Source organism: Bos javanicus, chromosome 18 (genome assembly GCF_032452875.1).
Source record: "Bos javanicus breed banteng chromosome 18, ARS-OSU_banteng_1.0, whole genome shotgun sequence".
NCBI classification, from domain to species: domain Eukaryota; kingdom Metazoa; phylum Chordata; class Mammalia; order Artiodactyla; family Bovidae; genus Bos; species Bos javanicus.
In genome coordinates, this window is record NC_083885.1 from 30,246,492 (window position 1) to 30,257,130 (window position 10,639).

The following is a 10,639-nucleotide window of genomic DNA, read 5'->3' on the forward strand; positions in this document are numbered from 1 at the left end:
GTATGTGATCTAAAATTTACAAAACTACTGACAATTAATCATTTTTGACCAAACTCTTGCCTCCAAAAAAGTACTTTCATATGGTCTGCAACATATGATAAGTTACCAAACCACCAAGGAAAGGATATTGTTCATAGTTTTAACATAAGCTATCAGGCAAAAATACACAGTCTTTATTTCTCAAATACATTTTACACATAATGCTTTTGCAAGGGAGATGTTGATTACATTGCAACTGGAAAGATATAGAAAAAGAAAAATGTATGTAACTGGTTGTTATTCAATATAACCAAATTGAGAGAACTCTGTTTTTGAGACATAGATCTCATACACTATTAAGCAAAAACATGGCAAAAAATTGACCTACAAAATGTAGGTCTCAAAATCCATCCAAGCTTACTTTAATTCATTAATAAATGATATTATCTAAAAAAAGATCAGAGCCATATGCTAAGCCACACAACATAACATGTATAAACCAGGACTATCCTAGGAAAACCAGAAGTTACATTCACTGTACCTAGAAACATTTGAAAAGGTGCCCAACCTCATCCAGGACATGCAAATGAAAATTTTCTTTTGAACAATGATATTGTATATGAATAGATTATGGTTTTTACTACCTAATTGACTTTCTATCTCTGCTCTTGCCTCACAATCATCTCCACAACACAGTATTTTTTGTGGGGAGAATATTATATTTGTTGCTACATTCTTTGAGGATAGAACAAATGTCTGACATATAGTAGCTACTCAATTAATATTTATCAAATTGATAGAGTAAATAAATTAATGCCAAGAAATATAAATAAGTTAAACTGGCAGAATTGTTCAAAATATTCAAGCTCACTTATTTTTGTCTGCATGATTAAACCTAAGTCAAATGCAGTAGTTTTAATAGGCATTCTGAGAGGTTCAGTGGGATGACGTTGAGTTAACCTCTAGAGCACAAGTACCCACCCAGCTAAATTATTTGGGAGACACTGAAATACCTTACATCTCTACTGAAATATGTAAATATAGTTTATATTGACAATGCTTCTTTGCAAACATGAATCTTTTCACTCACAGAAAATTTAGAGCAAAATAAATTTTACTAAATATATCTAGTAAATACCTAGGAGTAAGAAAAATGGGGTGATTGATGATTCACAGCAAAGTGATTTGAAAAATATTAATATCTAGAAATATATTCTAAGAAAAAGACTTTAAAAGCCATTGGGCTAAAAATAAGTATGAGTGTATCACTGACTTGTCCTACCTTAGACAACATGGACAATGGAATTGGATAAATGGCTTGATTTCTCTGGAATTCTTTACAATAATCATTTCTATTAAATGATGGATATTGATTAAATTATCTTAAGGACTTCATCAGAATAAAGAAGCATGACTTTAAAGATTATTTTGAAGCATGAATTTAGATTCTGTCAAAAATTTTAGCCACATGGATATCATATGGGCATGAAAAGTGTATACTTGTTGCTGCCAGAGAATTATGTTGCACCTAAAACGACTATTTACAAGTAAATTAATTAATCCCAACCTGTCTGCTCTGTATAGGAGCTTCCACTCTGGTATTTCTGACATGTCATTTTCCTTCTCAATAACTATGGTCAATGAGGTGTTTGAGAACAAATAAATAGAAATAAATCTTTTAACCTAAAATCATCATACAGTTGGTAAACATGCAGTTAATTAATAGGATGTATTCCAGTGCTCATATTAAACATATCTTTCTGATGTCAGGTTACAAAGTTGATCCTCTTCCAAAAAATTTGTATATGGAATATGGCAACTTCTATATGGAATTGCTCAATGAAGAAAAGAAGACATTTGCATTGGATTTATATTTCAATATTCAATAACAATCAGCTTATGTCTACATTGCTTTTATTTGATTTTTAATGGCTAAGAATTTTTTAATTATTGACAGACGCTAAGGTTTTTACTGAAGTCATCTTGCAGGGATTGTATTTTTAAAGCCTAACTTATATGATTAACATGGCATGGGTCAATGACACACTCTAGTTGATGATCCATTTGTTACTGTAGAGAAGAATCCTCAAATATACTTCAAGAACTACATTTTGTTGTTATTTTCTATTTTTCCATCACATGCTGAAAATAAATTTAAAAAATTGAATCTGTGTTCATTTAAATATATCTCAGATGATTGCTTATCCCATAAGAAGGCAAAGATTATGTTAAAAAAAGTTGGAAAACACAAAAACAAATTCAGAAAGTCATATGAATAATATAACTACATCTGTGTTTTATCAATAAAACCTGATGAGGCAGAAATTGTATTTTCTCCCGGAGGCACTGGAACTAGTGTACTCATAATGCTATGATTGTGTTCCTGGTGTCATGAATGAGGTTAAAAACTATATCTAAAGCATTATTCCCAGCATCCAGAATACTAATGTGCTAGCAGGGGTTTATCTCTTCTGGGCTGGAAGGACTGAATTTGGAAAAATGAGAAGTGGGTAATTAATCTAATTCAGACACCTGAAAACTTTTGAAAAATAAACACTACCTAAGTAATCTTTTTCTTTTCTTCTAGAGAAGTTTACTCTGTTCTGAAACATTGACAAAATAGGATCTGTCTAAGTGAAAGTGAAAGTCAAGTTGCTCAGTCATGTCCAACTCTTTGCAACGCCATGGACTGCAGCATGCCAGACTTCCCTGTCCATCACCAACTTCCAGAGCCTGCTCAAACTCATGTCCATTGAGTCAGTGATGCCATCCAAGCATCTCATCCTCTGTTATTCCCTTTTCCTCCTGCCTTCAATCTTTCCCAGCATCAGGGTCTTTTCAAATGAGTTAGTTCTTCACATCAGATGCCCAAAGTATTGGAGCTTCAGTATCAGTACTTTCAATGAATATTCAGGACTGATTTCCTTTAGGATTGACTGGTTTCATCTCCTTGCAGCCCAAGGGACCCTCAAAAGTTTTCTTCAACACCACAGTTCAAAAGCATCAATTCTTTGGCGCTCAGCTTTTTTTATGTCCAACTCTCATATTCATACATGACTATTGGAAGAACCATAGCTTTGACTGGACAGACCTTTGTAAGCAAAGTAATGTCTGTGCTTTTTAAAATGCTGTCTAGGTTGGTCATAGCTTTTCTTCCAAGGAGCAAGCATCTTTTAATTTCATGGTTGCAGTCATAGATATATATCAACAAGCTATATGAGCATCACTTGAAAAACTAATTAAAATACTGATTTCCTGGCCACACAGTAAAAAGCGATGACTCATAATCTCTGGGAAGGGGCTCGTTGTTGTTGTAAGTCACTAAATTATCTCTGACTTTTTGAGACCACATGGACTGTAGCATGCCAGGCTTCCCTGTCACCAGAATTTGACATGCACCAGAATTCCATGGAGGAGTTATTAAAATACAAGTTGCTGGTCCTACCCCAGAGTTTCTGGTTTGTCACATATGAGTGGAGTTTGCGAACTGGGATTTCTAAGAAATTCTCTGACAAGACTGTCACTAGCCAAAGAACCACAGTTTGCAAACCTCTGCTTCACAACAGTAGTTTTCATACTGAAGGTGCAAAATGAGTCACCTGGACACTTTGTTAAAACAGAGTCCAGGCCCCACCCTCCAGAAATTTTGACTTAGTAGGTCTGCAGTAGAGCCTGATAATGTGTATTTCTAACAGGTTCCTAGATAATGACTTATGCTTCTGGGTTGAGAACCACAAATCTTCAACTTTATTAAACACTTGGACTATAAAATTACATCAATCAATTACTTTCCCCTTGGGTTACGCATCCATTTCCAGTTCACCAAAAAGAAGAAAAATAAGAGAAAAAATGTATTTTGATTCTGCTAGCTGCAGAGTGAAAAGTGAAAGTGTTATTTGCTCAGTTGTGTCCAACTCTTTGAGACCCCATGGATTTTTAGCTCACCTGGCTCTTCTGTCCATGCGATTTTCCAAGCAAGATACTGGAGTGGGTAGCCATTCCCTTCTCCAGGGTTTCTTCCTGACCCAGGATTGAACATAGGTCTCCAGCATTGCAGGCAGATTCTATTAGTAGCAGAGTAATTATGAGCAAATTGGGTTCTAGAGGGAAGTTGTTGGCCAGCTAGGCTGGCCGTTTGGAATCCCCTCTCATCATAAATAAGAGAAACTTAATCTCTTTCAAATCTTCTATGTCACCCTGCAGCCTTATTCTGATTGTGTGATTTTACACTCCACTGGTTGTGACTGAAAAAAATAGATATATCAAGTGCCTATCAGTTTGTTATTATAGATTATGCTTTTTCTGGTTGTGGTGTGGGAAGCTGACCAGTAGGATGCATGAGTTAGAAAATTTAAATCAAAATAAAATGAAATGAAATATATCCAGATGATGATTGCAATGAGTAAGAGATAAATATCTGATTTAAATTTTAAATAAAAATTTAAAACAAAATTTTAAAAAATGTATAATTCAAATTAAACACACTAAGTAGTTTTCATTTTGTTGAAAATAATTTCTGTTGCATTTAAAGTAACAATTAAGAGCAAATTAATGAAAAATAATATATATATTGAGGGAAAACTCATAAATTAGGTAGCTTACAAAATCAAGGAAAGATAGTCTATTTTTTCCACAAATTATTTTTTGCTAGTCATAATCAGTGGTATAAAATGTGAGCAAATATTAGAATATGTGATGAATATCGGAGAAGGCAATGGCACCCCACTGCAGTACTCTTGCCTGGAAAACTCCATGGATGGAGGAGCCTGGTAGGCTGCAGTCCATGGAGTCGCTAAGAGTCGGACAGGACTGAATGACTTCACTTTCACTTTTCACTTTCATGCATTGGAGAAGGAAATGGCAACCCACTCCAGTGTTCTTGCCTGGAGAATCCCAGGGACGGGGGAGCCTGGGGAACTGCCGTCTATGGGGTTGCATAGAGTCGGACACGACTGAAGTGACTTAGCAGCAGCAGCAGTGATGAATATATTGTTTCTGGAATTTCAGCAAATAAAAAAGCCATCATGATAAGAAACTAATGTTGCAGATGATGCATTTATCTATACATAGGTGTAGTAAGTTGACCTCAAAATATATATATATATATATATATATATATATATATATATATTAACATGGTTTAGAGGATCTACCATGGGCCAAAATTAAGTTTAAGTTGTTTGGTAATGTCACTTCTCAAAACTAAGCAAACATGTTTCTGGTCATTAATAAAAAAAATATCAATTGTACTTTTTCTAAAAATTTTCAACTTACAAGGAATGTCTTATTACTACTCCCCAACATACACAGCTCTGGTTCAGCATGAAAATGAAGCTCTGGTTTTATAATGATCCTCAGTGAGGGAACTAGATAGATAGAAATGTATTTATGCAAAGTGAAAGTGAATGAAACATATTTTACCACAGGTTAATCTAGTTTCAGTTACAAACAGAAGACACAACATAAACAGAAAATTATTTACACAAGATACAATTCAAAATCCCATTTAACTGTCAAAATAATTTGCCAGAAATTCATTTTATAAATGAAAACATGTAGAAGAAGGACAGGTTAATATTTGGCTCATCTGGTAGCTTATAGGAATTATGACTAGTTCTTTATGTATGTTACATAATTTCATTTTCAGGATGACAGTCTATGAAATCAACCTCTGGGAGGCTGAAGTACCTCTCTCTCAATTTGGAAAAATACCCACTTCAAAGTTCTGAAGCATATTCAGGGAACTAGCCTGGGAAGCAATTAGCACTGCTCCTGGCATATAAAAGGTGCTCAATATATGCTTCATATTTTTTTTTTTAAAGAAGATTGCTATGACATTTTTTCTTGATTCAATCTCTCTCTCTCTCTGCTTGTGTGCTAAGTTGCTTCAGTTGTGTCAGACTCTTTGTGACCCTATGGACCACAGCCCGCCAGGATCCTGTGTCTTGGCTCCTCTATTCTTTCTATAGGCAAGCATACTGGAGGACGTAGCCATTCCCTTCTCCAGGGTATCTTCCTGATCCAGGGATTGAACCTGCGTCTCTTATGTCTCTTGTGTTGGCAGGGAGTTCTTTACCAGTAGCCCCACCTGATTCATTCTCTCCACATATAATACATGAAGTATTCACATATATTCAGGCATACCCCTTTAATTGTACTTGGCATTGTTACTCTTTACAGATACTGTGTGTTTTTACAAATTGAAGATTTGTGGCAACCCTCCATTGAATAAGTCTGTTAGTGTCATTTTCCCAACAGTATTAACTCACTTCATGTCTCTGTGTCATATATTGGTAATTCTCACAATATTTCAAAGTTATTATGACTGTTGAATTTGGTATAATGATGTATGATTAGCGATCTTTGATGTTACTACTGGAGAAGGGTTATGTATGACTCACTGATGGCTTGGATGATGGCTAGCATTTTTTAGCAATAAAGTAGCTTCTGATTAGTGGCTTCCCTCGTAGCTCAGTCGGTAAAGAATCTGCCTGCAATGCAAGAGACCTGGGTTCAATCCCAGGGTCAGGAAGATCCCCTGGAGAAGGAAATGGCAACCCATTCCAGTATTCTTGCCTGGAGAATCCCATGGACAGAGAAGCCTGGTGGGTTATAGACCATGGGGTTGCAAAGAGTTGGACACGACTTAGTGACTAAACCACCACCAGTTCCTGATTAAGGGATATGCTTTACTTTTTTTTTAAGACTACAGTAGACTGTAAACACAATTCTTATATGCACTAGGAAACAAACAAACAAAAACTGGTGTGATTTGTTTTATTGCACTCGTCTGGAACTGAACCTACATCTCCAAGGTATGCCAATATATACTTTATGTGTATATATACCTTGTATATGTATATGCAGAGGTACCATTTGCTCTGTATGTAATAACAAACTTTTATTTCTGCTATTTTAATAAAAGCAATTCAGTATAGAGGTTGGTGATTTTAAAAAAGTATAATTTACAAACTTTAGAAATTACATTTCAGAACAGATATTTCTGAAATGATGGGGATGGACTTATGTCTTCCTTGCATAAAATACTACACTTAATATCACAATGATCCTTTGTCTGTATCTAAAGTGCTCTCAAATGGTATCTCCCCGGTCACAGGAGGTATAAATTTGTATATACTGATAATGAGGTAAGTAAAAAATCTACTTCTCAAACTTCAAGAGATATAATTGTACGTGGGGAAATTTATCTAGTGCTGCTGCTGCTAAGTCGCTTCAGTCGTGTCCGACTCTGTGCGACCCCATAGACCGCAGCCCACCAGGCTCCCCCGTCCCTGGGATTCTCCAGGCAAGAGTACTGGAGTGGGGTGCCATTGCCTTCTCCGAATTTATCTAGTAGGATACAATAAATATGTTAAAACAGACATCAATGATGGCACTGATTATCTGAATTCAGGTAGACATACTTCAAATAGATACTCAACATTTCTATTTTATTGTTAATTCAGTATATTAGCATGAAATGTATTGGTGTTCAAGGAATTGTCATATTTACGGAATCTTTTTCTGAAATGTATCATGAATCTTTCAAGGGCTGAATAAACTGGAAAAGAAAATCATTAAATCTGGTAACTAAAGATGTACTTCCAAATACCAATAGTCAGAGATAAAAATTTAGGAGATTATGATAATATTGATTAGTTGTTTTGAGATAATGTTCTCTTACATCAATAGCAATAAAAGATGGGTGAGGAACAATTAGATACTCCATGACAGGAAACTGTCTTGGGAAATACTTATACAGATCCATTTTTAATTTTGTAGATTCTATAATCCATTTTCATTTTATCTCACAATACATTGATAGTGGGTTGCAAGAAAAATGCTATTAAGGTTACTTGCTTATACAATTTTCTGCAATAAATGAATTAATCTTTCCACTTATTTGATTTGTGATGATGGCATTTGTCATGTCCTTAGGACTGCAATCCAAATTTTAAGAAACCTGTGGTGTGATGAGTGACAGGAGAAAAAATAAAAGCTTGTTTCTAGTGTACTTTTTGATGGTGTTATCATTATTTCTTTTATTTGCTTTAAAGTTTTATTTAGGCATACTTAAACATTTTTCCACCTAGAGAAAAACATTTTTAAATAACTAAGATATTAAGCAATCTATATTGGGAGGTAGTACTCTCTGCTTTACTTTTCCCCCAATGCTGAAACTTCCAGAAGATACAATGTGACTTATTCATATCAAGAAGGAGCTTTCTTCTCACTGAAGGCTAGGAAAATATAAATGGCTAAAGTAAAATGTGGTAGAGTTTAGGCATGAATGTCCTGGCTGGGGTGGGAATGAGGGGTCAGGAGAAAATATAGTTAAATGCCTTTGAACTATGTATAGCAAACACAAAGGAAAAATAAAACACTTTAAATTCTGGCTACAGGATTGAAGTTTCAGCATCAAGTGTCAGGTAACTAGATCAATAGGAGCCTTTTGGAGTTAACAGAGTGATTATTTTTGAAGGCAGAGTCCTTGGGTACAGTTTTGCACTGTGCCATCTCCTAACTTCCTGACTCTGGATAAGTGATTTAATCTCTCTATGTTTCAAATTAGTGATCTCCAAAATGAGAGTCATAATTGTCCCAAAATACGTTATTTGTTATCAGGATTAGCGAGGATCATAGTGACATGGGTGATCATGATCTCAGAGGCCACGAGTAAGAAAGAGGAGATAATCAACTAACATCATCCTACTATGCCTGATAGTATCTTTTAGCAAATATACTTTTATATCTTATTTTTTTAACTCCAAGTATCTCTCTGAATTCCTCCCAATCCCACCGCTCTACCATGTTAGCTCAGATGGCTACTTCCTATTTCCTGTGACGGGAAGTAGTGTGTTAGTGAACCTTAAACAGTCCTTGGGGGAAGTGGGAGGTGGGCTTGCTTTATAGCAGTTGCCAATTTATGTGGTATAAATACACCCAACATAACCAGTTTCAAGCTGTCATTGGTTTACCAGTCATTTCATAAAATACTTACAGATATAACAAGTGACTTCTACAAGCTAGTATGAGCTGGCTTTACACACCATTATCTTATTTTTAAATTTGTAGTCCTCGCTGACATTACAGACTCCCCTTTCAGAAACCATCTCCATTTCCACAGCAGTGTCTTTGTGATAGCTGTTACTGGTGATTGCACTCAGCTCCCTGGTTACTATATTTCTTCCTCTTCTTTAATTGTTTTAATAACAGCATAGATAACATGTTAGTTACCTAGAAAAATACCATGAAATTAAAAGATTCAAGAAATCATCCATCTATTCAATTTTATTGAGTCACCATTTACTTAGGTGACTCTGGGCATGCAATGGTGAGCAATAACAAAGTCCTTGACTACAATGAGGCTTATATTTTATTAGGAAAAAACTAATAAAAACACAGGAAAATATAAAGTTCAGCTGGATATGTGCTTTGGAATAGATTTATATGGTCAAGTAAGTCAGCAAAAGCCAAGACAGCTGCCTAGAAAGTGAAGCTTAAGCTGAAATGTGAAGAAAGTATAGGAAGTAACCAGGAAAAAGGGAGAGGAAGGAGCACTTTAGGCACAGGAAATGATGTAAATAAATAACTGAGGTATATGGAAGTCTCACCTGGCAGGTGGTAAGGACTATAGAATTTTAGAGGCAGTGACGGAGTAACACGATGTATTTGTTTGTTTTGTTTTAAAATATTTAGCACAACTGGAGAAGGAAATGGCAACCCACTTCAGTCTTCTTGCTGGAAAATCCCATGGACAGGGGAGCTTGGCGGGTGCAGTCCATGGGGTGGCAGGGAGTCGGACACCACTGAGCGACTAAGCAGCAGCAGCGGCAACAGCTTAAGCGTCTTGAATCAGCCACGTGATAGAATGCAATGGAATCTGACCATTTAAGCCTTGCCCGGGGGTACACACTTAATGACAACATTGGAATTAGTCATTTTTTTTTCCTGATTTTCATTTAGCATATGTTTAAAAATTCAATTGTAATATCACTAAAACAAAATACCAATGTGAATCAACTCCAACTTCCAAATATGAAAGTGATTCTAGAGGACTTCCCAGGCAAGAATACTGAAGTGGGTTGCCACTTCCTTCTCCAGGCATCAAACATGGGTCTCCTGCATTGCAAGCAGATTCTTTATCATCTGAGCCAACAGGGAAGCCCAGTAATAGAATATTTTTCATTAAATTTGTAAATAGGGAGTATTTGAGATAAATGTGTTTGATGAAATATTTAAAGTTTTAAGATACATATAAATGTCATATGTGACTATTCTTATTTCTGCTTTACTATATGATTCAGTCTTCCTCAAATTAATGACTAAAGGAAGACATCTATCCCTTTTTGGTAACATTAATTTATGTCATACTGTATTCAGTTCAGTTCAGTCGCTCGGTCATGTCCAACTCTTTGCGACCCCATTAACCGCAGCACGCCAGGCCTCCCTGCCCATCACCAACTTTCAGAGTCCACCCAAACCCATGTCCATTGAGTCGGTGATGCCATCCAACCATCTCATTCTCTGTCGGCCCCTTCTCCTCCTGCCCTCAATTTTTCCCAGCATCAGGGTCTTTTCAAATGAGTCAGCTTTTCACATCAGGTGGCCAAAGTATTGGAGTTTCAGCTTCAACATCAGTCCTTCCAATGAATATTCA